Here is a 25,190-nt window from a genome sequence, read left to right on the forward strand (position 1 = left end):
AAAAAACTGGGCAATGGCTGGCCGGCCATGAGCCCCAAGCCTCCCCTGGGCAGTCAAAGCAAAGGGGGAAGGGGGCAGGAGATCACACAAGACACATCCTATGTGCACAAGACACATCATACGGGGACTTCCGGCGAGGAAAAATGGCGGGCGCCACAGCAGCGAGCAGCTCCTGAAGCCAGCCAGAGCCAACTGTGCTACCAGGCTGGCTCTGGGCTGCGGAGGCTGCTGCTGCCACATTTCCTGGGGACAGATTTGCAAATCTGGGGACATTCCAGGGATGGAATTTGTCCGGGGACAGATTTGCAAATCCGGGCACTGTCCCCGGGAACTGGGGACGTCTGGTAACCCTACCCTAGATTCTTCCACAACCTGCCACTTCTCTGTCTCCTCACCCTACTCCTCTCCTGCCTCAGAGTCTGGACTGGCCTCTGCCACAGCCTCATCCTGCTCAGGAAACCCTGTGACCACTTCAGCTTCTGACACCTCCTCTCCCCAGTCTTCTCCCTCTTCCCCTCTGACCATTCACCATCGTCCCACCACCAATCCCTGATCTGAGCTTTCCTCTGCTAGGTGCTCCTTTGGGAGTTCCCCAACAGGTGCCTACCACCATTGCATCCCGCTAATCCATGACAGTGGCAGGCATGGGGGTCTACCATCCTTGGATAGATGCAGCAGATGCTGGTCCATTGAGGCACGCCGGGCACTGCCCCACCAACCCCAGCATGCCCTCTGCCTGCCTCCATCTTTCTTCTTTAGTCTCAGTGTTGCTCCTTGTAGAACTCAGCGGGGAGAAGGAGGAGGATGAGGGCAAAGCTAGAGTTAGGTGGCTCTGCCTGTCATTGGCTCTGGCTCCTCCTACTGTTGGCCTCCTGCCTTGCACCCCAACCAGTTCCACGGCATAGATGCTGAAGTCGCCACAAAGATTGATCCTGTGTTCCTCAAGTCCTCACAGGTTCTGTGGGCAACTACGTTGTAACCTGAATGCTACCAGGAAAACCAAAGGGTGCCAACTATAAATTGGCATCAGTTGCACGACAGCTTCCAAATTTATTGTTTATGCTTCTTTCCCACTCTAGCCTAGAGGCAAATTTCAATATATTCTCGCTTGATTTCCATGCCCTTGCTAACCCTGTGAGTTGTCCTGGGGTTGGTTTTTGGTGGCGTGTTAGGACTTGTTCACGCATCAGAACACCTAATGATGCTAAAGTTCATAATGAGTTTGTTACAGGGAACCAGGCAGAGGGCCTTCTTGGCAGTGGTGCCCTCTCTGTGGAATGCCCTCCCATCAGGTGTCAAAAAGATAAAGTACTACACAACTACAACAACTACACATCCGAAGGCAGCCCTGTATTGGGAAGTTTTTCATGTTTGATGTTTTATTATGTTTTTAAATGTGCTGGAAACTGTTCTTAACCTGAAGCACCACTTTAGCTAATGGGGCTTCCTGCTGCTGCTGCGCCGCTGGAGCACGATTTCTGTTCTCATCCTGAAGCAAAGTTCTTAAGCTAAAGCACTATTTATGGGTTAGCGGAGTCTGTAACCTGAAGTGTATGGAACCTGAAGCATATGTAACCTGAGGTACCACTGTATTATTATTATTTCATGCACAATAAGTGTTATTGTAGTAAGTAAAGTGTGTGTTTGGTGATAGGTGTCTCTGGGCAGGGACTGAGACAGGCAATGTAAAGAAAACCTACTGGATTACAGCTGTGACTAAGTAGTCACTGCATGGGAATAGACTGAGCTTGTTTCCTTCGTATGTTTTCCTGCATGTGCTGATACACTTGGAACAGTGGGAAAGATTTTTGCTGTTTCTGTGTGTTTTCTGTTCACATGCATGTATGGATGGCTGAGAAATCCGCTTTGGTTCTCATTTCAGAAATTCTGAGAAAATCACTCTTCTATTAATTTTGCAGCGCAGCCAACAATGTGTACATTAGGGGGAAATGAGGATAATTAGGGGAAAGTGTGGATAAAATACGCGCATTAGCAAACATAGCATTTTAAAAGTCAGTTATAGTAATTATTAGCGTAAAAGGGAAAAAATTTGCGCACACAAAACGTATATTGAAATAAATTTGACACCAAATGCTGAAAAAATTCCCACGAGGGCTGTTTTAAAACATCATCATCACCATCAAAAACAACAACTGCTATAAAAAATTCAGACCAATATGGAAATGCTGCAAATTTAGCTTAAGCCTGGAAAAATAAGAAATTGAGAGAAACAGACCCCCCGCTCCTTACGTGCATCTCCTCCTTGATGGTGACCAGTCTCTCGTGAATACCAGGCCTTCAATGCCCCCTTAGATCCACAACAGCATTAACATACATTCTGCCATTTCAGTCTATCAATCAATGTCACATCCAATACTTTTCAGTGTCTTTTAGGCACGTCCAGCTGTCATTAATCATCCAGAACTCTTTTCTAAATTTTCTGGAGTAATTGTGCTGGGCAGACCATCCGATGGAAGTCACAAGGCAGGGTGGGGCATCTGCAGGGGAGGAATTATCGCTGTGGGTTAAACCACTGAGCCTCTTGGGCTTGCCGATCAGAAGGACGGCGGTTCAAATCCTTGCGACGGGGTGAGCTCCCGTTTCTCTGTTTCAGCTCCTGACAACCTAGCTGTTCAAAAGCATACCAGTGTAAGTAGATAAATAGGTACCTCCAGCAGGAAGGTAAAAGGCAGGAAAAAGTGTCTCCATCCCAATCGTTCTACCCGGACACTGAGGTCCAGCGCCAAGGGCCTTCTGGCGGTTCCCTCACTGTGAGAAGCCAAGTTACAGGGAACCAGGCAGAGGGCCTGTCTAGGTTAGTCTGGTGCATAGTGGGGTATAAATGGACAAATAAATACAATTTAAGCTCATAATGCTAGGAGAAGCTGTGCCAGAACAGTGAGAACTTTGACTGGAGAGGACAAAGAGGAGCCGATGTCTGCAGAGTACAGAGCCCAAGGCCTAAGTGTTCCTATTGTGGGCTTGTCTCTGGTTGATCTTAGCATACTGCTATTTTTATTTGCAGGGCAAATAAAATAATAAAGAGAGGTTTTGCACCTGCATCGCAAGTGAGCTTTTCCTCTCACAGTTTCACAACCTCCTTCATGGATGCACTGGGATCAGTTAATAGAACGTCGCTGAAACGATGCCCTGAAGGGTCTGTGGCAAACATAAACCCAATAATGAATCCAGGTTTTGTTCCCCTCCCCCTCCAGTATGAAATATCTTTGCTTCAGGGGTGGGGAAAAAATTGGCAACATCTGAAAAGTCACTGCTGTGTCCGGGTCACACAAGGGTTGCTTTCGGCCGTCCGAGAATGAAAGAATAACAATCAAACTTGGCTGGCATTATCTGGAGATTAACTAGCGTCTTGGAACATTTGCCCGGGGTAATAATTCCAGCTCCCCATTAGTTCCCCAAAGAGATATCCTGGATGGGAAGCTATTTATAGACTGGCACAAGCATTTCTGTGGGATTAATGGCTGGCTGGGAGGAGCTGATGGCCCAATGCACAGACGAGGAGGCCATTAACCTCAAACTGGTTATTAATCCTCCGGAAATGCATTGGGTGGCGGCTCTTATTGCTGCCGTAAGATAAAGATGAAAGAGGTACATGGAATTTCTATTATTATTATTAACCTGGCCTTCCTCTGGTACATTTCTGGAGAAGTAGTACTTTTTCCACTTGCCAGCACAGGTATAATGAGTTGATTGGTGATCCTCATGCCATTGAGGAAGTGGCCAACCTAATGGGAAAATAACTATTATTATTATAAAGGAATGGCAGCCAGAAGCGCTTTGGAAGGAATTCCTAGTGCAGGATAGCTGCTCAAACTCCTCTGTGAAGCAGCTGGTGATAGAAAACAAGCTGGCCTCCAATGATGGCCTGGCGTTCCCTCTATTGAGGGGAAGTGTGTGGAAAAGGTCTCGGTGTTTCGATTTCTGGGATTGGAGTTGAGACCTAACCTGGGGAGAAAACAGCAAAGACCTGATGAAGAGAGCACAGCAGAGGTTATATTTTCTGATAATCATCTGGAAAAATAATCTCTCAAAGGACCTGTTGATGGCATTTTACCATTGTACTGTGGAGAGTGTATTAACTTATGGTCTGTGTGTGTGGTTTGGGAGCTGCACGAAAGAACAATGACAAGAAAAACCGATGAGCTATGTGGAGTTGGCAAAGTTAACATATAAATTAAGTGAGAAGGACAACCGGGACTTCAAGGAAGAATGGGAACTTTTTACAATCTATCTAAAAAGACAACAAAAGGATTTGGACTCCTTGGAAGGTTTTGAATAAACATCCACAAATTTATTAGTAGAATATATGATAGATAATGCAATGTTATGTACAATTTTACAATATGCAGAGAATAACATGTATAAACAAATCAGAGAGGGAAGCTGAGGGAAGTCTCTAGAGGGTGGGAGAGGGAGGGAGGGGGAAAAGGGGGGAAATGTAATTGGTTATATTGATTTACAATCTGATTTATTAAACTATATATATATATATATATATATATATATATATATATATATATAACCTAAATGATCAAGGGACTAGAGCGAATCCCTTTGAGAAAAGGCATTTGGGAGTTCTTAGTTTAGAGAAAAGAGGAGTAGGAGGTGACATGGAAGAAGTTCACCCAATTATGCATGGCAAGGAGAAAGCGAACAGAGAAAAATCCCCCTGAATGTTGGAAGATTCAGGACAAGCCAAGTCAAGCCAAGTTGGTGGCCGTCATTGTATCTTGGAGTAGCAAATCCCCCGGTTTAGCCATGCACTGTCTAAAGCCCTTCTTCATTTGGCCAGCGGTTCTCAACCTGTGGGTCCCCAGATGTTGTTGGACTACAACTCCCATCATCCCTGAGCTCTGGCCTTGCTAGCTAGGGGTGATAGGAGTTGTAGTTCAACAACATCTGGGGACCCACAGGTTGAGAACTACTGATTTAGTCTGTCCTGGATCTTCTGCCATCCATTTAAGCACCATTGAATGAACACTGGAGAAAAAAACTTTCCCCCATCCTCCTTCGAACACCCCTGTTACGCTCCCTTACTCAGCCCTTTTCTAATCTGGAAACACCCCCAAATGTTGTAACCTTTCCTTAGAAGGGGGAGGTCACTTCATCTCCTCCACACACTCAAAAGCCCATCGTGGATGATGGGCATTCCCCAAGTTCCCAGGTAATATGGTCTGCTTGATTCCTTAGAAATTTAGTCACATACTTCCCCTGCTCCCCAGCCCTAGGAAGGTTGAGTTGGTTCAGTTCTTTGGAATGCATCTGCTTGTCTCTTAAAGTTACTTTTTGTGTATATGGTCTCCAGCCTAGGAACAGTGTGACCTGCACTGCAAGTCCTAGTAAAATAAGCTTGCTTTAACATGTTTGTTCTGGTGGATTCCACAATTTGCATACTGCCACGATAAGCACGACATCCCCATCGCTTCTCTTCCTTCCTCTGATTCATGCCAGGCTTCAACAGTAATATGGTTGAACTATTATCCATTGCTTTGCCAATAAATTTATTTGTTTCCCCCCCCCAGCTTTACTGGAAAACCCCGTGATTCATGGTTCCAGAACACCAGCTGCATCTGATCCCTTTTGAGTTTTGCTTTGCACAGCACAGTATATATTGGGTCACAGAGAAATGTTTCCTGGGTGCAACCCTTCCCCAAATACCCCATGGGCTTGGCTGCTGTGCTTTCAAACCTTTTGCCTTCATTCTGGACAGAGAGATATAGTTCCCTGGGGAGACGAGTCATAGAATCATAGAGTTGGAAGAGACCACAAGGGCCATTGAGTCCAACCCCCTGCCAAGCAGGAAACACCATCAGAGCACTCCTGACATATGGTTGTCAAGCCTCTGCTTAAAGACCTCCAAAGTAGGAGACTCCAACACACTCCTTGGCAGCAAATTCCACTGTCGAACAGCTCTTACTGTCAGGAAGTTCTTTCTAATGTTTAGGTGGAATCTTCTTTCTTGTAGTTTGGATCCACTGCTCCGTGTCCGCTTCTCTGGAGCAGCAGAAAACAACCTTTCTCCCTCCTCTATGTGACATCCTTTTCTATATTTGAACATGGCTATCATATCACCCCTTAACCTCCTCTTCTCCAGGCTAAACATGCCCAGCTCCCTTAGCCGTTCCTCATAAGGCATCGTTTCCAGGCCTTTGACCATTTTGGTTGCCCTCCTCTGGACACGTTCCAGTTTGTCAGTGTCCTTCTTGAACTGTGGTGCCCAGAACTGGACACAGTACTCCAGGTGAGGTCTGACCAGAGCAGAATACAGTGTCACTATTACTTCCCTTGATCTAGATGCTATACTCCTATTGATGCAGCCCAGAATTGCATTGGCTTTTTTAGCTGCCGCGTCACACTGTTGGCTCATGTCAAGTTTGTGGTCAACCAAGACTCCTAGATCCTTTTCACATGAGTCGATTGTTATGCCACTCTGGGAATTGTAGACCTGGGGGTCGGGGGGAATAGGCCTCTCTGAACATCTCTCAGCAGCCTTAACAAACTATTTCTTTATTTATTAGATTTATATAAGACCTCAGAGCGGTTCACAAGATAAAAATACAAGATGAAAGCACAAATAAGTTAATAGATGATAGTTAACAGAAACAACACAGCAATAACTCTGCCTCCCACATTTAAAAGGCTGCAGAATATTAATCAGCCTAGTTAAAGAGAACTACAGTTCCCATAATTCTTAAGGGGCAGCCATTGCTGTTGAAAGCACAGTGGTACCTTGGGTTACATACGCTTCAGGTTACAGACTCCGCTAACCCAGAAATAGTACCTCGGGTTAAGAACTTTGCTTCAGGATGAGAACAGAAATCGCATGGCGGTGGTGCAGCAGCAGCAGGAGACCCCATTAGCTAAAGTGGTGCTTCAGGTTAAGAACAGTTTCAGGTTAAGAACGGACCTCCGGAACAAATTAAATACTTAACCCGAGGTACCACTGTAGTCTCATAACGCTTTAAATGCATGCTGTGGCCATGATCTGACACGACAACGGCAGCTTCTTGTGTTCATGGGACAGCTAATTATTTGAAATGTGAGAAAGTCTCTTTAAGTGCCGCTTGCTAGCAAGAGAGCTTTACATGAAGAGAAATATTCTGATTCGGGTCATTTTAGGATGCATCACTTGCAATACACATACCTGGGCTTTTAAAGCCTTTGCAACCTTTGTGGCACCATAATTCTTTGCTTGCTTAGGAGTAGGGCTAGAGTTTATGCAGCGTAGCAGCTGAGTTACTGCTCTATGGACTGGGAAGTGTCTGGTTTGAGTTTCGCCTCTGCCAGGAATACACTGACCCTAGGCTGGCTCGGTTTCTCTCTGCACCATTCCTCCATCTGCAAAACAGCACATAGCATAATAGTGAATCGCATGACAGTCCTGTTGTAAGAATTAACTCTGGTGCTAACCTTTAAAGCTTCGAAGCAGGGAGATGGGGAATCTCAGGCTCAGTGGTCAAATGCATGCCTCCAGACCTCTCTAACCCACAGAATTCCCCCCAGGGCCACCCTCTTCTCTGTAGACCATGGCTCTCACTAACCCAGCTCCCCCCACCCAGCTGTAACATGTCCTTGAGCTCTGAAGCCATCTTGTCTGGATAGAGGCTAGAGAGGGCTGCATGAGCGGGTGTCAAATCTTCTTCTTTCTTCTTTGGTGATCACTCATAGCCGAGTAAGATTGTCTTCCATAAACACAGTTTTAACAATGAGTCCATAAGTGACTGTGGAGGCCAATTCTGGATCCACACGTCCTTCCACAGTGGGGACATTGGTTTCCGGGCAGGAGTTGATCACAGTGTAGATTTGCCAAGCGTGCCTTCCTCTTAGCATGTTTCTCCCTTGCATCCTGAGTTCAAGTGTCTTCAAAGCCCATGACACCTTTGGTAAAGGCTGTTCTCCAACTGGAGCGCTCGCAGGCCAGTGTTTCCCAATTGTTGGTGTTTATACGACATTTTTAAAAATTTGCCTTGAGACAGACTTTAAACCTCTTTTGTTGACCACCAGCATTGTGCTTTCCATTTTTAAGTTCAGAATAGAGTAGTTGTTTTGGAAGACAATAATCAGGCATCTGCACAACATGACCAGTCTAACGAAGTTGATGTTGAAGAATCATTGCTTCAACACTGGTGATCTTTGCTTATTCCAGTACACTGGTATTAGTTTGCCTGTCTTCCCAAGTGATGTGTAAATTTTTTATACAGCGTTTGGGACAAAGGTGACATTTGCATTTGTCACTCCGCCCACTTTTGCCTCTGGCTCCGCCCACCACTGCCATGTGGCACTTGGGGTGGAAAAGCCCCACCCCCACCCCTGCTGTTGATCAAGGGGGTGCTACCTGTGTACAGTACGTTTGTTGTTTTCATGACTGGCTTTTATGAACCATTTTATGGCGGTGCCTGTATTTCTATTCATTCCTTTGTATGCCTGTCTTGAATTTCTTGCCCCCCCTTTTAAAAGTACCCTAGGGTGCCTTTTAAGTGAATAGCTAATGCACATGAGGTGCTCTGTGCACCTGTATGCACTATACCCCCCCCCCAAAAAAGCAAGTTTAGCATTTGAACTAAGAGTTGACTCTCAGCACCAGGAGATGAACTGTGAAGGAAGGAAGGAAAGCGAGAAAGAGACTGATAGGTTTTCCTGGAAAGAGAGATCCGAGTGCGTTCTCCCCCACCTCCCTTTATTTTCTGGGCATTTAGTTAGCATGAAATAAAAGCAGTCCCTGCTGCTCTTCTCTTGCTGGTGGAAATCCTGAGAGACATTAGCAGAGAGAGAGCGAGAGGGAGGGAGAAAAACAGCACCCTCTATTCCCAAGAGCCCCACTGGTGTGAGATGAGTTCCAATTCTTGCACAGAATTGAGCCTAGAAGAAGCTAATCCATTTGTAACACCCGTCCAGGGCCGGTTAGCGAGCTGCCTGCTGCTCTTCAAAGAGGCATCGTGTGGGAGTCCAGCGCCTGGAGCGAAAACACAGCCTTGCCAGGCACACCGAGTTCGGAAAAGTATGTGTGTGTCTGTGAGCAATGAGAGAGGAGGGAGGGGGAGAGATGCCGTTCCCCTGTACCTCTGCTTCCTGTCACATTTTTCTTGCACGCGGCCGTGTTGCGCGTAACAAAGACATCTGCTTGTGGGTTAGGGAGCTGTGAAAAACTGGTGGGTGCCATCTGTAGCCATTAGGATCAATGTTTTGAAAGGACTGGCAACACACACAAACACAGAGACGGCCCTTAGGTGTCACTCTCTTTCTGACACTTCCAATTTTGAACTTGGGCACGGAATCGGCGCAAAGTACACCTCGGCTCTTGTTTCTGCAGTTGGTGGGTTTCTTTTTGCCTTGTTACCTCTGATGGCGGTCCTTCCTCCGAACTTTCCAAACCAAGGGAGGCAAAGAAAATGAGAAGGGACTCCCAGTTTGGGATGGGGGAAGAGTTGATTCATTAAAGCTGGGATAGCTGTGTTGGCAGAGCCATGAGACTCATAATCACAGGCTTAATAATAATAATAAATTTTATTTATACGCTGCCCTCCCCAGCCAGAGCCAGGCTCAGGGCAGCTAACACCAGTAAAAACATACAGTGGTACCTCGGGTTACAGACGCTTCAGGTTACAGACTCCACTAAGCCAGAAATAGTACCTCGGGTTAAGAACTTTCTTCAGGATGAGAACTGAAATCGTGCTCCAGCGGCGCAGCAGCAGTGGGAGACCCCATTAGCTAAAGTGGTGCTTCAGGTTAAGAACAGTTTCAGGTTAAGTACAGACCTCTGGAATGAATTAAGTACTTAACCGAGGTACTACTGTAATAGGGGGGAAAAGCAACCAATTTAAAATACAGGTATAATGCAATTTAAATGCAGCCTCATTTTAAAAGTAGCCCATAGATCAAAACCATTCCATAGAAAAAATGTGCACATTGGGAGAACTTTGCGCTAAAATGCTGGTGTATTATCAAAAGGACTTAAAAAAATAAATAAACCACAAACAGAGGTGGATACAGAGAGAATTCTAACATTAAGTAAAAAAAAAAAAAGAAAAACAGAGAGAAACCAGAATTGGCAGATTTGCCCATTCCTGCTCGCAATGTGTTGGAATTGTTTGAAATATTCATAATGCCATTTGGTTGGCTTAGTGTGTGTGTGTGTGAGAGAGAGGAGAGATTTGGCAGAGAGACCTGGCCTAAATGAAGAAAACGGGTTGGGAAAATGTTCCCACCAAGGGAGGCATTTCATTCCATTATATAGGATTAGTTTTCCAGAAGTTGCTCAGAGAAGCCAAGCGGCTGTTCTCTCAGCTACCCTCCAAGTTACAGAATGTAGCTTATAATGTAAGTAGCTTATAAATGACTGTTCGAAGCTCAAAAGTGTTCCCGTAAAACTACCCACATCTTAACACGAGAAAAAACAAAAGGAGACATTGTAGGAAACATACCATGTCTAGCAAATAAATCATATAGCGCACTTGTTAGCACGATGGAGTTGATATCCCATTCCCCCCAAACTTGCTGCGTTCACTGGGATGGAAGGTGGAGGAAGGCAGAGACCTGGGATCCTCTGTGCAATCCCATTTAACTTGTCTTCATTTCTTGGAAAGTGTTCAAAAATGCAGCCAAGCTATCTCTTCCCAGAAAGGACCATAGCTGGCACACCAGCTGGAACCAATACCAATGCACATCTGTGTACTGGCAAAACACTCTTCAAAAGGAAGCCGTATGCCAGAAAGGCAACCTGATCTTTCCTTACTGGTTCCTTACTGAGCAGCTGCTTGTAGATTTGCTTCTTGGCAGGGGCGGAGGAAGAGGGGTGCAGTGGGTGCGGGCTGTTACGATATTCCGTTTCACCTAAACAGATATGTGGAGTTGTTGTATGTCACATGTCTGTTTACATTCCAGCACAGCTTGCTGGGAACTTCCGTTGTGTGTATAGCTTTTGCTTATGCTGCTTGCTTGGACACGAAGGGGAGAAGACATGTTTTCCCCTTTGTTCTGATGCTGAATAAAATGCCTGTAAATAAACCAAGACAGCATCTTAAAAAGTAGAGATATCACCTTGTCAACAAAGGCCCGTATAGTAAAAGCTATGGTTTTCCCAGTAGTGATGTATGGAAGTGAGAGCTGGACCATCAAGAAGGCTGATCGCCAAAGAATTGATGCTTTTGAATTATGGTGCTGGAGGAGACTCTTGAGAGTCCCATGGACTGCAAGAAGATCAAACCTATCCATTCTGAAGGAAATCAGCCCTGAGTGCTCACTGGAAGGACAGATCGTGAAGCTGCGGCTCCAATACTTTGGCCACCTCATGAGAAGAGAAGACTCCCTGGAAAAGACCCTGATGTTGGGAAAGATGGAGGGCACAAGGAGAAAGGGACGGCAGAGGACGAGATGGTTGGCTAGTGTTCTTGAATCTACCAGCATGAGTTTGACCAAACTGTGGGAGGCAGTGGAAGACAGAAGTGCCTGGCGTGCCCTGGTCCATGGGGTCACGAAGAGTCGGACACGACTAAACGACTAAACAACAACAACAAAAACAACAAATATGCTCTACACAGCCTCTATCTGTTCTTCTGTTGTGAAGAGTTCTTATCTCTGATGGCTTCTGTGCTCAGCTTTCCAAGGACTGGAGATTGCCTGGCTGCCGGCCGGTGGGCTGGAGCCAACTGGGGGCCTGCCAATTGCCCCCTTCCCTAGGACGCATCCTTATTGAGCAGCTGCCTGTGGATTTGCTTCCCGGCAGGGGCGGAGGAAAGGGGGTGCGGTGGGTGCGGGCAGCCCCGGGTGTCACCACTGAGGGGGTGACAAAATGCTGGGTGGCACTCACTGCGGGGCCTTCAGTGCGCCCTAGCCATGCGTCTCTCCTGGGAGAGATGTGGTGGCTTGGGCGCACGCAGTCTCCACGCTGCCCCAACGGTTCTCCCGCTGCCTCCTCTCTAGCTGTAGGGCGGCTGAGTGGGAGGAGGCAGGCAGACTCTGGAGGCCCCACGGTGCACCGCGGCCCATGGGTGCCTCACCCCGCCTCTGCCCCCCCATGGGCGGCTTTCTCAGGCTTTCCTCCTGATTAGCTTTAGACCTTCCATTTGTTCACTTCCTGGTGAACCCGTGAAGCTGCTACTCAGAATGACTTTGTTTGCCAGGACTAATAAACTTTAAGTTTCTTTATTCTGTCATCTAGCAATCTTATCAGACTATTCATTTTTAAAAATATTTTTTATTGCTCAATTTCCACACAACAAATGATCAAACCATATAATCACTGACATAATTCCCCCCTTATTCCCCCCTCCCCCAAGACTTCCTTCAGCTCCTCTCCCTGATTTCGCTGCACATATTTTCTCTGCATATTATAAAATTGTATATATATCCTTACATATCTGTCCATCATGTTATCAACAACAAATTTGTGTATGTTTATTCAAAACCTGCCAAGGAGTCCAGTTCATTTTGTTGTATTTTATAATAATTTGTGAAAAGTTCCCATTCCTCCTTGAAGTCACAGTTGTCCTTGTCTCGCAATTTGTATGTCAATTTGGCCAGTTCTGCATAGTTCATCAATTTCTCTTGCCACTGTTCTTTCGTCAGGGTTTCCTCATTCTTCCATCCTTGTGCTATCAAGACTCTTGCTGCTGTTGTAGCATACATAAATAGGTTTCTTATTTTCCTTGGCAGGTCTTGTCCTACAATCCCTAACAAAAATGCTTCTGGTTTTGTTTTTTTTTTGTTTTGCAAATGTCATTTTAAACATTTTCTTCAATTCATTATATATCATTTCCCAAAATTTTTTAACTTCTCTACATTCCTACCACATATGAGAAAAAAAATTATTTCTGCATTCCAATGCTGGCATTTGTCCACAGACAGCTTTCCGGGTCATGTGCCCAGCATGACTAAACTCCTTCTGGCACAACGGAACACCGTGATGGAAGCCAGAGTGCATGGAAATGCTGTTTACCTTCCTGTCACAGCGGTACCTATTTATCTACTTGCACTGGTGTGCTTTCGAACTGCTCGGTTGGCAGGAGCTGGGACAGAGCAACGGGAGCTCACCCTGTTGCGGGGATTCAAACCACTGACCTTCTGACTGGCAAGCCCAAGAGGCTCAGTGGTTTAGACCACAGTGCCACCCGCGTCCCAGAATCTATATATATACCAGACTACAGCACACCAAAGGGAACATAGGTGCAGCAGCTGCCAGTGGTGTAGGAAGGGGGAGGTCCGCCCCAGATGTCATCCTTGAGGGGGGGGTGATGAAATGGCCCACTGCAGGGGTCAACACTTACCGCGGGGCCTGGCCTGCAGTGCTCCTGAGCCACATGCCTCTCTTGGGTGTGACGTGGTGGCTCAGGGCCCCTGCGCTGCCCGAAATGGCAGATTGGGTCTTGTGTCCACCAGGCGGACACCGTGGGCAGCTCACTGCACCGCCCCTGGGGCAGATAGCTGCGGTGCCCCGGTGGGTGGCTCACCCTGCCCTCATGGGTGGATTGCCCTCCCCCATGGGCAGCTGCTTCGCCCCTGCCACCCCAAGTGCCCGGGCAGCTAGCTACGCCCCAGCAGCTGCCTTAATTTCGTTGTTCTGTATGGGACAATGATAATAAAGATTATCGTATCATAGCTACCTGGATTTCAGCATTTCCTTCTCTAGACTTTAATGTCCGAATATCTTCCAGAAATCGTGAGCCATCAAACACATGTCAACTCACATCTTTTCTCCACTCCATTAAGGTATTATTGATGGTCGGCACCTACCCTTTATAAAATAAGTTTAGAAAATTAATCTCAACCTCAAACTCTATTGACAGGATTTGTTTTTGTTTTGCAAAGGTCTGTGGGCTGGTCCCGAGGGTCAACCGTGTGGCGAGGTCTGAGTCCAGTCCGAGGTCAAGGGTCTGGTATGGAGGCTGTCCGTCAAAGGTGAGGCGGGGTCCAAGGCAGGGAGTCAGGCAAGGTCAGGAACTCTGGCAGAAGAGCAGGACAGGGTGCAGGCAGGAACAGGCTACCAACAATGTTGCTCCCGCAACTTGGGACTGGGGCTGGCTGGCTTTTATCTGCCCCGAGGCATAGGGCGGACCTGGTCCACAGGTGACTCGCCTCTCCTGGCCTGGAGGCAAGCACTCCTCCTGCGGGAACTTAGTTCCCTCCACCTCTCTGTCCTGAGCCTCTGCAGCTCAGGAGAGGCTGGAGGGTTACCAGACCCAGAGGCAACCTCCTCTTCCCCTGACAGGGCTGGGAGAGGAGCACCTGCAGGCAATGGGTCCTCCATCACCTCAGGGGCCAGAGCAGACTCAGCTGATGCATGTACCTGAGGATCCAGCACAGGTGAGGACCCTTCAGGCTCAGGCCCCAGCCTCGGCTCAGCTGGTTCTGGAGGCGGGGACTCTTGTGCAGGCTGGGATTCTTCAGGTTCGGCCTCTGAGTCCAAATCCCAGGCCATCACAGTCTGCTTATTGCATTTTCAGTGAGTCATTTCAAAGGATTTCTTTTCTGTATTCACTTGCTTCTTGGTTTGCTTGGTGCAAAAAACAAGAAAACAAAAAAACAAAAAACATACCCCACAAATAATTTTCTCCAGGGATTTCATAAAGAAGATTGTATTAAGAAGTTTTGCATCCCATTATCTTTGTAGGCTGGTTGGGGTCTGCGAGGCAGAATCAGAATTGCTATTGATTGATTTGCTAACAAATCAAGTTGGTATTGTTTTTCAAACTTACATGAACTGACTTTCAACAATGGGGAGTGGAGGAAAGAGATATTGCCCACCCCCCCATCTTTAAAAATGGATGGATATTAGATGCGGCTCTTCTTGGTAGGGTCCACTGAAATTACAAACTCCTTCCACTTCAGGGATGTGACCTGTGATCCCATCAGGGATATTCAGGGATACTGGACATGTAGCGCTGCCATTGGACTTTAACTCCCATCGCCAGTATGCTGATGATGCTCAGTTCTATTTTATTTTATTACATTGGGAAAGAAGGAGGTTTGTCATGCAGAGGTATGTAAAATCTTCACGCCCTGAAATTCCTCCCCCCCTCCCCAACATTGGGAGGGGGGGACTTAACATCCTCTGCACCTTTACTATCGCTGCGCCATGCCTCCCACCCGACCTCTGGTAATTCTGCTATCCTTTCATACGTCAGCCTTTTCTTCTTCCCTGACCTAGAATCTTAAAATCCCTTTTGTCAAGTCTTCCTCTTCAAGGCATGAAAGGTCTACAGCAATATTCAGGTTTCGCGATGAGGAACAGCCCTACTGGGAGAACATCAGTAAACCTCTGAGCTAAAACTGGCATGCTTTGAGGGGTTCGCTGGCTGGTGCTGGCAACACACAGGAACAGTTCCCTGCAGGTCTAATTATTTTTACTAGATGAGGTCCCATTGCAACGAATAAGAAGCTTATTCTGCATTGGGGCTTCCCCCCTCCTTTTCATGAGTCTAAGACCCAGGAAAAATGCACAAAATGGTGCAAAAAGATATAGCACAGGAACAATAGCAAAGTCGCAGAGGGGTCTTAAAAAGGAGGATTTTGCTGTGCTGGTACTCAGTTCAGGCTGTGTGTGTGTGTGTGTGTGTGTGTGTGTGTGTGTGTAACATTTGCATTTGCCTTGTCTCTCGACCCTTATGTTATTAGGCTTTGGCTGGGGAAAATAAACCAGCATCAATATTAGGTATGCAAAAGAGAATTACCATTTATCCCTGAGAATCACTCGAATTTCCTTTCTCTCACCTTGGTTGTAAACAAAGGTTGCCTCCATGCAGCCTACACTGTTGCCCAAGGAGACCTGCTATTTAAGATTTTGTTCCATATTAGGAGAATAAAGCAGGACGTCCAAAAATGTACTGTATTTTGGAAAGTGGTTTGTCTATCTGTCCTCCTGCCAGTTCTCTAAAGGTTTGTCCGCCTCTGGAGATATTGTCACCGAACTGTACACAGGGGTTCATGAAGTGGGGGTGGCAGTCATTGTCAACCTTTTAGACAATCAAGATGGCAAACCAAAATATGGCATTGGCATGACTTCATTGATTTTTGCTTTGATGAGGCCAAACTCATAAATTATACTGTACATTTTAAAAACCACAATATTTTTGGTTTCTGCAAATTCCCAGGCAGCACCAGTCACTCCCTACCAGCATAGAATGATTTCATGGTGATATGAAGCCTTTGCATATCTACTAAGAAACAGGTGTCAACTGAGCTCAATGGAACTGACTCCCTGGTAGGTATATGTGAGGTGAAGGTCCTGTGTGAGTGTCTGGAGGCAGTTGGAGGATGGATGGTGGCTAACAGATTGAGGTTGAATCCTGACAAGACAGAAGTACTGTTTTGGGGGGACAGGAGGCAGACTGGTGTGAAGGACTCCCTGGTCCTGAATGGGGTAACTTTACCCCTGAAGGACCAGGTGCGCAGCCTGGGAGTCATTTTGGACTCACAGCTGTACATGGAGGCGCAAGTCAATTCTGTGTCTGGGGCAGCTATTTACCAGCTCCATCTGGGACGCAGGCTGAGACCCTATCTGCCCATGGATTGCCTCACCAGAGTGGTGCACGCTCTGGTTATCTCCCGCTTGGACTACTGCAATGCGCTCTACTTGGGACTACCTTTGAAGGTGACCCGGAAAGTACAACTAATCCAGAATGTGGCAGCTAGACTGGTGACTGGGAGTGACCGTCGAGACCACATAACACAGGTCTTGAAAGACCTACATTGGCTCTCAGTATGTTTCTGAGCACAATTCAAAGTTGGTGCTGACCTTTAAAGCCCTAAACGGCCTCGGTCAAGTATACCTGAAGGACTGTCTCCACCACCACTGCTCAGCCCGGACACTGAGGTCCAGCGCCAAAGGCCTTCTGGCGGTTCTCTCACTGCGAGAAGCCAAGTTACAGGGAACCAGGCAGAGGGCCTACACGGTAGTAGCACCCGCCCTGTGGAACGCCCTCCCCCCAGATGTCAAAGAGAACAACAACTACCAGACTTTTAGAAGAAGACATCTGAAGGCAGCCCTGTTTAAGGAAGCTTTTAATGTTTGATGCATTACTGTATTTTAATATTTTGTTGGAAGCCGCCCATATGCTCTGTTAGCTATCTCTTTGCCAGTGACATCTGTACAGGATATATAGGGAGGTTCTTTCTTCCACCCATTGTGTTATTGCAGGGGGGTCAAGCTGGTGTACGCCGGCTGCTTTGGACTACAACTTCAATCATCCACAGTCAGCATGGGCAATGGCCATGGACAATGGGTATTGTAGTCTGCAAAATCTGAAGAGCACCACATGGGCTACCTTTATGCTTCTGAAAGGCTGACGTTTCATCCTTTCAGTGTTGTAATATAAGTCTTTCGGCGACCAGAACCGATTATGGGCTCCATCATGAGATTCCCACAGCACGGAGAGACATAACCCAGCCATGGGTTTGTGTGGTGTGTGAAATGTCCTCTAGGCTGGCCAGAGGCAGCAAGCAGCTGAAACAAAAGCTATCAGCCCAACGTGTCAAGGGAGTGTTTGGAAGGCGTGTGGAGATGTCGATTGGCACCGTTTCCATGGGCACCCTATGGTCTCTGTTGCAAAGCACTGCACTCCCGGTGCTTCTCCGCACAATAATTAATTCATTGATTTACAAATAGGCTGTGTAACCCACCAGGGTGCATTTGAGAAACTGGGAAACCATTACAGTCTAATGGCTTTCCACCCCTCCAAACCTGTTAAGTGTGCAAGCGCTGGAGGCAGCGCCACTTGAGTCTGTCAATCAATAATTCAAAGAAGGCAAAGAAACTGGCCCTGGGAAGAAGGGGAGAAGAAGAAGCAGCTAAATCAGGGAAAGCGCAGAGAAGGGAGTTTCTGTTATCTATGGGAACCTCTTAGTCTTCGCTGGGATCCTGGATCGTGAGAAAATATCTGCAGGCAGACCCCGGTCGATACCAAAAGGGAGGCAAATTGATTTCTGGGATACCTAAGGGCTTCTCCAGATGCAATTAGACACCTTATCAAAGTTCTCAAGTAAAACCAGAGATTACCTTGAGCAGGAAAACAAAGCTTGCGGCGAATTTCAATCCAGACGGCCCTGTTTTAGGAGCTCACCAATCCGCCGTTGGGTTGCAGTTTCTTTCTCTTCGGTTTGTGGGTCGTGGGGTGCTGTAAACTTCCAGTGATACTCTGTGAACGAAAGTGGTTGTTTGCTAGTGAGAGGCCTTAATAAGAGGAAAAACTCTCTTCTCCCTGCCCTTTCTCCAACCCCCACTCTTCTGTTTCACAGAATTGTTAAGCTGGAAGCGATTCTGAAGGTCATCCAGTCCTTCCACCCAGTGGTGGTGGTAGGAATGAGCAAGTCAGTCAATTTCTGGGTCTTTCCATTTTTCCATTTTCTCTCTCTCTTGTTTTTGAAATCTTAAGTTCATTTCTAAGTTCTACCTCTCTTTTAATTCAGAACCAGTGAAGGCGGTGAAGGTCCTGTGTGAGTGCCTGGAGGCGGTTGGAGGATGGATGGCGGCTAACAGATTGAGGTTGAATCCTGACAAGACAGAAGTACTGTTTTTGGGGGACAGGGGGCAGGCTGGTGTGGAGGACTCCCTGGTCCTGAATAGGGTAACTGTGCCCCTGAAGGACCAGGTGTGCAGCCTGGGAGTCATTCTGGACTCACAGCTGCCCATGGAGGCGCAGGTCAATTCTGTGTCCAGGGCGGCTGTCTACCAGCTCCACCTGGTATGCAGGCTGAGACCCTACCTGCCCGCGGACTGTCTCGCCAGAGTGGTACGTGCTCTAGTTATCTCCAACTTGGACTACTGCAATGCACTCTACGTGGGGCTACCTTTGAAGATGACCCGGAAACTACAATTAATCCAGAATGCGGCAGCTAGACGGGTGACTGGGAGCAACCACTGAGACTACATAACACTGGTCCTGAGAGATCTGCATTGGCTCCCAGTACGTTTCCGAGCACAATTCAAAGTGTTGGTGCTGACCTTTAAAGCCCTAAATGTCCTCGGTCATAAAGCGTCTCCACCCCCATCATTCAGCCTGAGATCCAGTGCTGAGGGCCTTCTGGCAGTTTCCTCATTGTGAGAAGTGAGGTTACAGGGAACCAGGCAGAGGGCCTTCTCGGTAGTGGCACCCTCCCTGTGGAATGCCCTCCCTTCAGATGTGAAGGAAATAAGCAGCTATCTTCTCTTTAAAAGACATCTGAAGGCAGCCCTGTTTAGGGAAGTTTTTAATATTTAATGCTGTATTATTTTTAACACTCGATTGGAAATCACCCAAAGTGACTGGGGAAACTCAGCCAGATGGGTGGGGTATAAATAAATTATTATTATTATTATTATTATTATTATTATTATTATTATTATTAAAGTTCCTCATGAAAATTCCTGAATTGCAGGGGGTTGAACTAGAAGACCCTTAGGGTCCCTTCCAACACTAAGATGTGGTTGTTGTTTAGTTGTTTAGTCATGTCCAACACTTTGTGACCCGGTTCTATAAATTCATGAGTGGATTTGTCCTAATATACAAGTGTTCTTATGCAATATTGCCTAAGATAGTCTCTCTCTCTCTCTCTCTCTCTCTCTCTCTCTCTCTCTCTCTCTCTCTCTGCAAATCTGTTTTCCTTAATCAAGTGCATCACACAGGGCACCACTGAAAAATGAGAGCCAAAACGCTACCACTCTTATTGGACTCCAGCTCCCATCAACCGTAGCCAGCATGGGCCATGGGATATGTAGTCCATCAGCATCTTGATGGCAGAATGTTGGATTCTGCTCCAGTCTGGGGGTGAGGACTGCAACGAAGGCTCTGGAAACTGGCCCATGGCCCATATTTATGCTTTATGCACTTCCTGCATCACAGACGATTGGAGTGGACGAGCCCCTGCAATTCTAAGACTCTATGTATCATGTAGAGGTTCCTTAAGAAATACACGGAGAAGGGGATATATCTACAACAGCACATTACTAAACAATGACCTTGTTAGCACCCCATGCACTCTTAAAAAATGCACGGCTAAATTAAATGATTTAGTTTTGGTAGCACGAGCTGTTCTTGACAACGGTAGCTTCGGGTAATTGGGGCAAAAATTCTTATCTCTGCAAAGCATTCAGTCCCATTTAAGATGGCAAAATAAGGACTGGAGGAAAAATAATAATGGGGGCCCAGGGAACAAAGTGGGGAATATTACACAAGGAATCAGGGCAATGGAAAATGGATGTCTGCTCCATCTTAATGCTACCTCGAAATTAAGTTCAAGTTACATGCTCAATTAATCTGCTAATCCTCCTTAATGCCCCTTCTCCATGTCCCAGTGCAGGATACCTCTGGGACCTGTTGGGGTTCCCCATGGAACATTTTATATCCTTCATTATGCTGGTGTCTAAATCAGGGATATGGCTTTGCTAATGCTGTTCCTCACACCGCCTTTGCATCATTTCATTGTTTGCCTCAAATTCGTGTCCTCCTTGCTTATGCATTCACAACAGGGACTGCAGCCTGCTTTGCAAAGCATCCCCCACTCCTCCTCTCATGTTCATCATGCGAAATCTCACTTTGCAATTCAACGGCATCTGTTTGGTCTATTATTGATACCCAGCACAGACGCATGCAAGTATAGTTTTAGTTCTGCGCCCTCCTTCAATAATAACTTGGTGTCAGGGTAACTTAAACTCAGGGTATAGATGCCACAAGGCACGGTCAGTGGTGCTATTTGACTCAAAAGCTATGCTTGTCCTGCAGGAAATTTCAGAGGATTGTTGAACTGTAGTGCTGGAAAGGACCCCAAGGGTCATCTAGTCCAACCCGCTGCAATGCAGGAATCACAGCTAAATAATCCCTGACAGATGACCACCCAACCTCTGCTTAAAAACCTCCAACAAAGGAGGTCCCACCACTTCCAGGAATTTGTCTAATCAAGGACTGTGGCATTTGACCTCCTAGGTGTGTGACATCATACTGGGTTCATAGGGAAAGGGTTAACTAATTGTAAAATGACTAACCAGTGGGAACCCAGGGGGAGGAGTTAGAGTTAGGGCGGAGAAGACAGTCTGGAGTTAGAAGAGACAGATAAGATAAGATAAGTCTGTGGGTTGGGCTAGTCTGGTGTGAGAGAGTGAGAAAATTTGTTAAGAGGAGTCAGTCAAACAGTTGAGATAACCAGTCAGAAGGTATTAGGAAGGTATAGGCCGGTAAAGAAACTAAAGTTAAGATACTGACAGGAATATTATCGGAGAAACCATAAACTTGTTAATATCTGTAAAATACACTTTTTATTTTTGGTTCACTTTTAACACTTTTAGCATCAGTGTTTTACCAGAGAGTAACTGGTTGGAAGTGAGAGCTGGACCATAAAGAATGCTGATCGCCGAAGAATTGATGATTTTGAATTATGGTGCTGGAGGAGACTCTTGAGAGTCCCATGGACTGCAAGAAGATCAAACCTATCCATTCTGAAGGAAATCAGCCCTGAGTGGTCACTGGAAGGACAGATCCTGAAGCTGAGGCTCCAAGACTTTGGCCACCTCCTGAGAAGAGAAGACTCCCTGGAAAAGACCCTGATGTTGGGAAAGATTGAAGGCACAAGGAGAAGGGGATGACAGAGGACGAGATGGTTGGACAGTGTTCTTGAAGCTACAAACATGAGTTTGACTAAATTGCGGGAGGCAGTGGAAGACAGGAGTGCCTGGCATGCTCTGGTCCTTGGGGTCACGAAGAGTCGGACACGACTAAAGCTGCCTTCTCCTGAGTCAAACTCTTGGTCCATCTAGCTCAATATGGCCAACACTGATTGGCAGGGGCACTCCAGGGCTTCAGACATGGGCCTCTCCTAGCTCCGCCTGGAGGTCTTCAGGGACTGAACCCTCTACATGCCAAGTGCTTGTTCTGCCACAAAGCTATGGAAACATCCTGCTTTCTATGTGATCCATCCTGCATCCATTTTCATCTCTGTGAAACGCGGGCATCACAAGGCATTCTGTCAGGTTCCAAAAACGCAGGCAACTTAATTGGTGTATAATTTCGAGACTGCAATGTTTGTGTGAGCGAATTATTCTGTCTTGTGCCTTTTGCCTGCTTTGCATTTACCAAAGGGGTCTGCTTGCGTCTGCTATCCAAGAACGGTGCAGAGACCGATGGCCTGAGTCTGCCTGGCTTGTTTTCCGCGGAGCTGCGCTTGGTTGTTTATAGAATTTTATTACAAGGCGATCATTACGTTTGCTGCTAATCGAGATCGGTTTTCTTTAATAAGGAGGCACTGTGTGCCAAAGTTGGTTCTTTCAGACAAAGCCTGATTAGCTTATTACCTCAGGATGAATTTCCCACATGGAATAGCTCATAATTAGCCTCGGATATAACCCCAGCGAGGCTGGTGGGAATAAGGGCTCGATTTACATATAAAAGTTGCGCTGCTCTGAGAAGCTAATTCTAGAAACACAATTCTTGTTGAGTAGAGGTCAGGCAGTCAGCGTGGCCTAGAAAGGCGATCATAAGTTGCCCTAAACTGCTCAGACCTCGCTGCAGGATGGGGAGAGGACAGGCCCTCCAAGTGTCCCTATTTTCCAGGGATGTTTTTGTTTACCTTCTGGTATAATAATAATAATAATAATAATAATAATAATAATAATAATAATAATAATATATTATTATTATTTGTACCCCGCCCATCTGGCTGGGTTTCCCCAGCCACTCTGGGCAGCTTCCAACAAAGATTAAAAATACATCAAAATGTCACACATTAAAAACTTCCCTGAACAGGCCTGCCTTCAGATGTTTTCTAAATGTCAAGTAGTTGACATCTGATGGGAGGGCGTTCCACAGGGCGGGTGCCGCTACCGAGAAGGCCCTCTGCCTGGTTCCTCGTAGCTTTGCTTCTCGCAGTGAGGGAACCACCAGAAGGCCCTCGGAGCTGGAGCTCAGCGTCTGGGCAGAACGATGGGGGTGGAGATGCTCCTTCAGGTATACTGGGCCGAGGCCGTTTAGGCCTTTAAAGGACAACACCAACACTTTGAATTGTGCTCGGAAACGTACTGGGAGCCAATGTAGATCTTTCGAGACTGGTGTTATGTGGTCTCGGTGGCTGCCCCCAGTCACCAGTCTAGCTGCCGCATTCTGGATTAGTTGTAGTTTCCGGGTCACCTTCAAAGGTAGCCCCACGTAGAGCGCATTTGGTACTGCTTGAAAGGAAAGAGACTACCTGTTCAACACAACCTTCTTCTTCTCTATGCACACACCTAATGTTGATTATTAGATGTTTAACATTGACAAGCTGGCAAGGGAGCAGAAACACTCCCTAACAGATCTTCACGTACAAAAACAGGTATATTCTAAGTGCAGGTTTGTATTTATTTCTGCCTCCATCAGACTTCCTATTTGGCGATCTCAGGAATTCTCTCTTTTTCTCCACTCAAGTCGCTTCTAAGCAGTTTGCAGCGTGATGAGGGGAAACATAAAAAACAAAACATTTTCATTTTGTACCAAGCTCTTGTCAAAGTGAAGCCCGGCTTAACCGTCTTACACAACGCAGCTTCCACACATCAGCACTCTTAACAGTGCTCATTTAGATGGGCAGGAAAAGCTAATTTTAGCTTGAAATTGGAGGCAATTACAGGTTCAGGAAAGGACTGGGGGAGTGTGCACCATCAGTGATTGATTTCTTTGGGATAAAGGCTTGGAATGAAGAGTAAAGTACAGGCAACAAGCGGTTTGCACAGGGGTTATATTCCTGACTCCTTTGCACAACGGTGGAGTGTGCATAAGCCCGCTCTGCCCCATTCTGCCCCCACCCCGTTCTGATCCACATTCCTCCCCCTTTTCGGGCCACTTCTGGGTCACCACGATGCACTGTGGACGATCGAACCTCAAACGGATGCACACAAATTGGTCGTTGCCCGTAGTAAAAACTGGAAAGAAAGAGGGCTCCGCATAGCGCTGAATCAGTATGAATATTAGCAAGACTCTGCATTTTTCAAATGGTATCTAGAGAGCTGCTTCCAGTCAGTGTGGACAATGCTAAGCTAGAAGGAGCAGTGGGCTGAGCCGGTACAAGGCAACTTCTTATGAAATCTGTTCGGCTGCACTGGATGTGCTCAGACCAGAGATTTGTTCCCTGCACATGATGGTTATTTTCCAACGCTGAAACTTCCCAGGAGGAGAAGGCAAGGCAAGCCGAAGGGTTGTAGCTTAGTGGCAGAACATCTACTTTGCATGCAGACAATTCCAGGTTCAATCCTGGGCACCTCCAGGCAGCGCTGGAAATGTCTCCTGCCTGGAACCCCAAAAGCTGCTGCCAGTCCGTGTAGACAACACTGAAGTAGATGGACCCATGGGTCTGATTCAGTATAAAGCAGCTTTCTATGTTCCTGCGAGTGGGTGTCAGTGGTTCTTCTCCTTCACTACTTGTGCCATTAAACATAAAAATATTTCCCTATACATAGCTGTATATGGAAGTGAGAGCTGGACCATAAAGAAGGCTGATCGCCGAAGAATTGGTGCTTTTGAATTATGGTGCTGGAGGAGACTCTTGAGAGTCCCATGGACTGCAAGAAGATCAAACCTATCCATTCTGAAGGAAATCAGCCCTGAATGCTCACTGGAAGGACAGATCCTGAAGCTGAGGCTCCAATACTTTGGTCACCTCATGAGAAGAGAAGACTCCCTGGAAAAGACCCTGATGTTGGGAAAGATTGAGGGCACAAGGAGAAGGGGACGACAGAGGACGAGATGGTTGGATACTGTTCTCGAAGCTACAAACATGAGTTTGACCAAACTGTGGGAGGCACTGGAAGACAGGAGTGCCTGGCGTGCTCTGGTCCATGGGGTCACGAAGAGTCAGACACAACTAAATGACTAAACAACAACAACATACAGAGCTGCCTTCAGATGTCTTCTAAAGGTTGTATAGTTACTTATCCCCTTGGCTTGGGGGTTGCATAAGTCCACATCCTCTAACATTTCTCCAATTAAAATAGGGACGGCTTAAAGAAAAGTGGGACATTCCGGGATCAAACCAGAAACTGGGATGGCTTCTGTAAATCTGGGACTGTCCCTGGAAAATAGGGAAACTTGGAGGGTTTGGTGGCTGGGTCCCATTTTTTCACATGTGGTGGACTTGTAAAAGAAGAAACAGGCTTTTGGGAAATGATACATAATGAATTGAAGAAGGTGTTTAAAGTAGTCATCCCCTAAAAGCCTGAAACATTTCTTTTGGAAATAATAGGGACA

General features: G+C 46.6%; 1 long non-coding RNA gene across 1 annotated transcript; it reads right to left on the reverse strand.

The window, feature by feature from the left end:
* Positions 1–10,639: 10,639 nt before the first annotated feature.
* On the reverse strand, positions 10,640–18,160 carry LOC310685973. The gene is made up of 3 exons (XR_014515621.1): positions 18,011–18,160; positions 13,620–13,750; positions 10,640–11,014 (listed from the first exon to the last, which is right to left on the reverse strand). It is a non-coding gene; the product is annotated as an uncharacterized lncRNA (long non-coding RNA).
* Between the last annotated feature and the right edge of the window lie 7,030 nt (positions 18,161–25,190).

The sequence above is a fragment of the Podarcis liolepis genome (assembly GCF_965112155.1).
Source record: "Podarcis liolepis genome assembly, chromosome: 1".
NCBI classification, from domain to species: domain Eukaryota; kingdom Metazoa; phylum Chordata; class Lepidosauria; order Squamata; family Lacertidae; genus Podarcis; species Podarcis liolepis.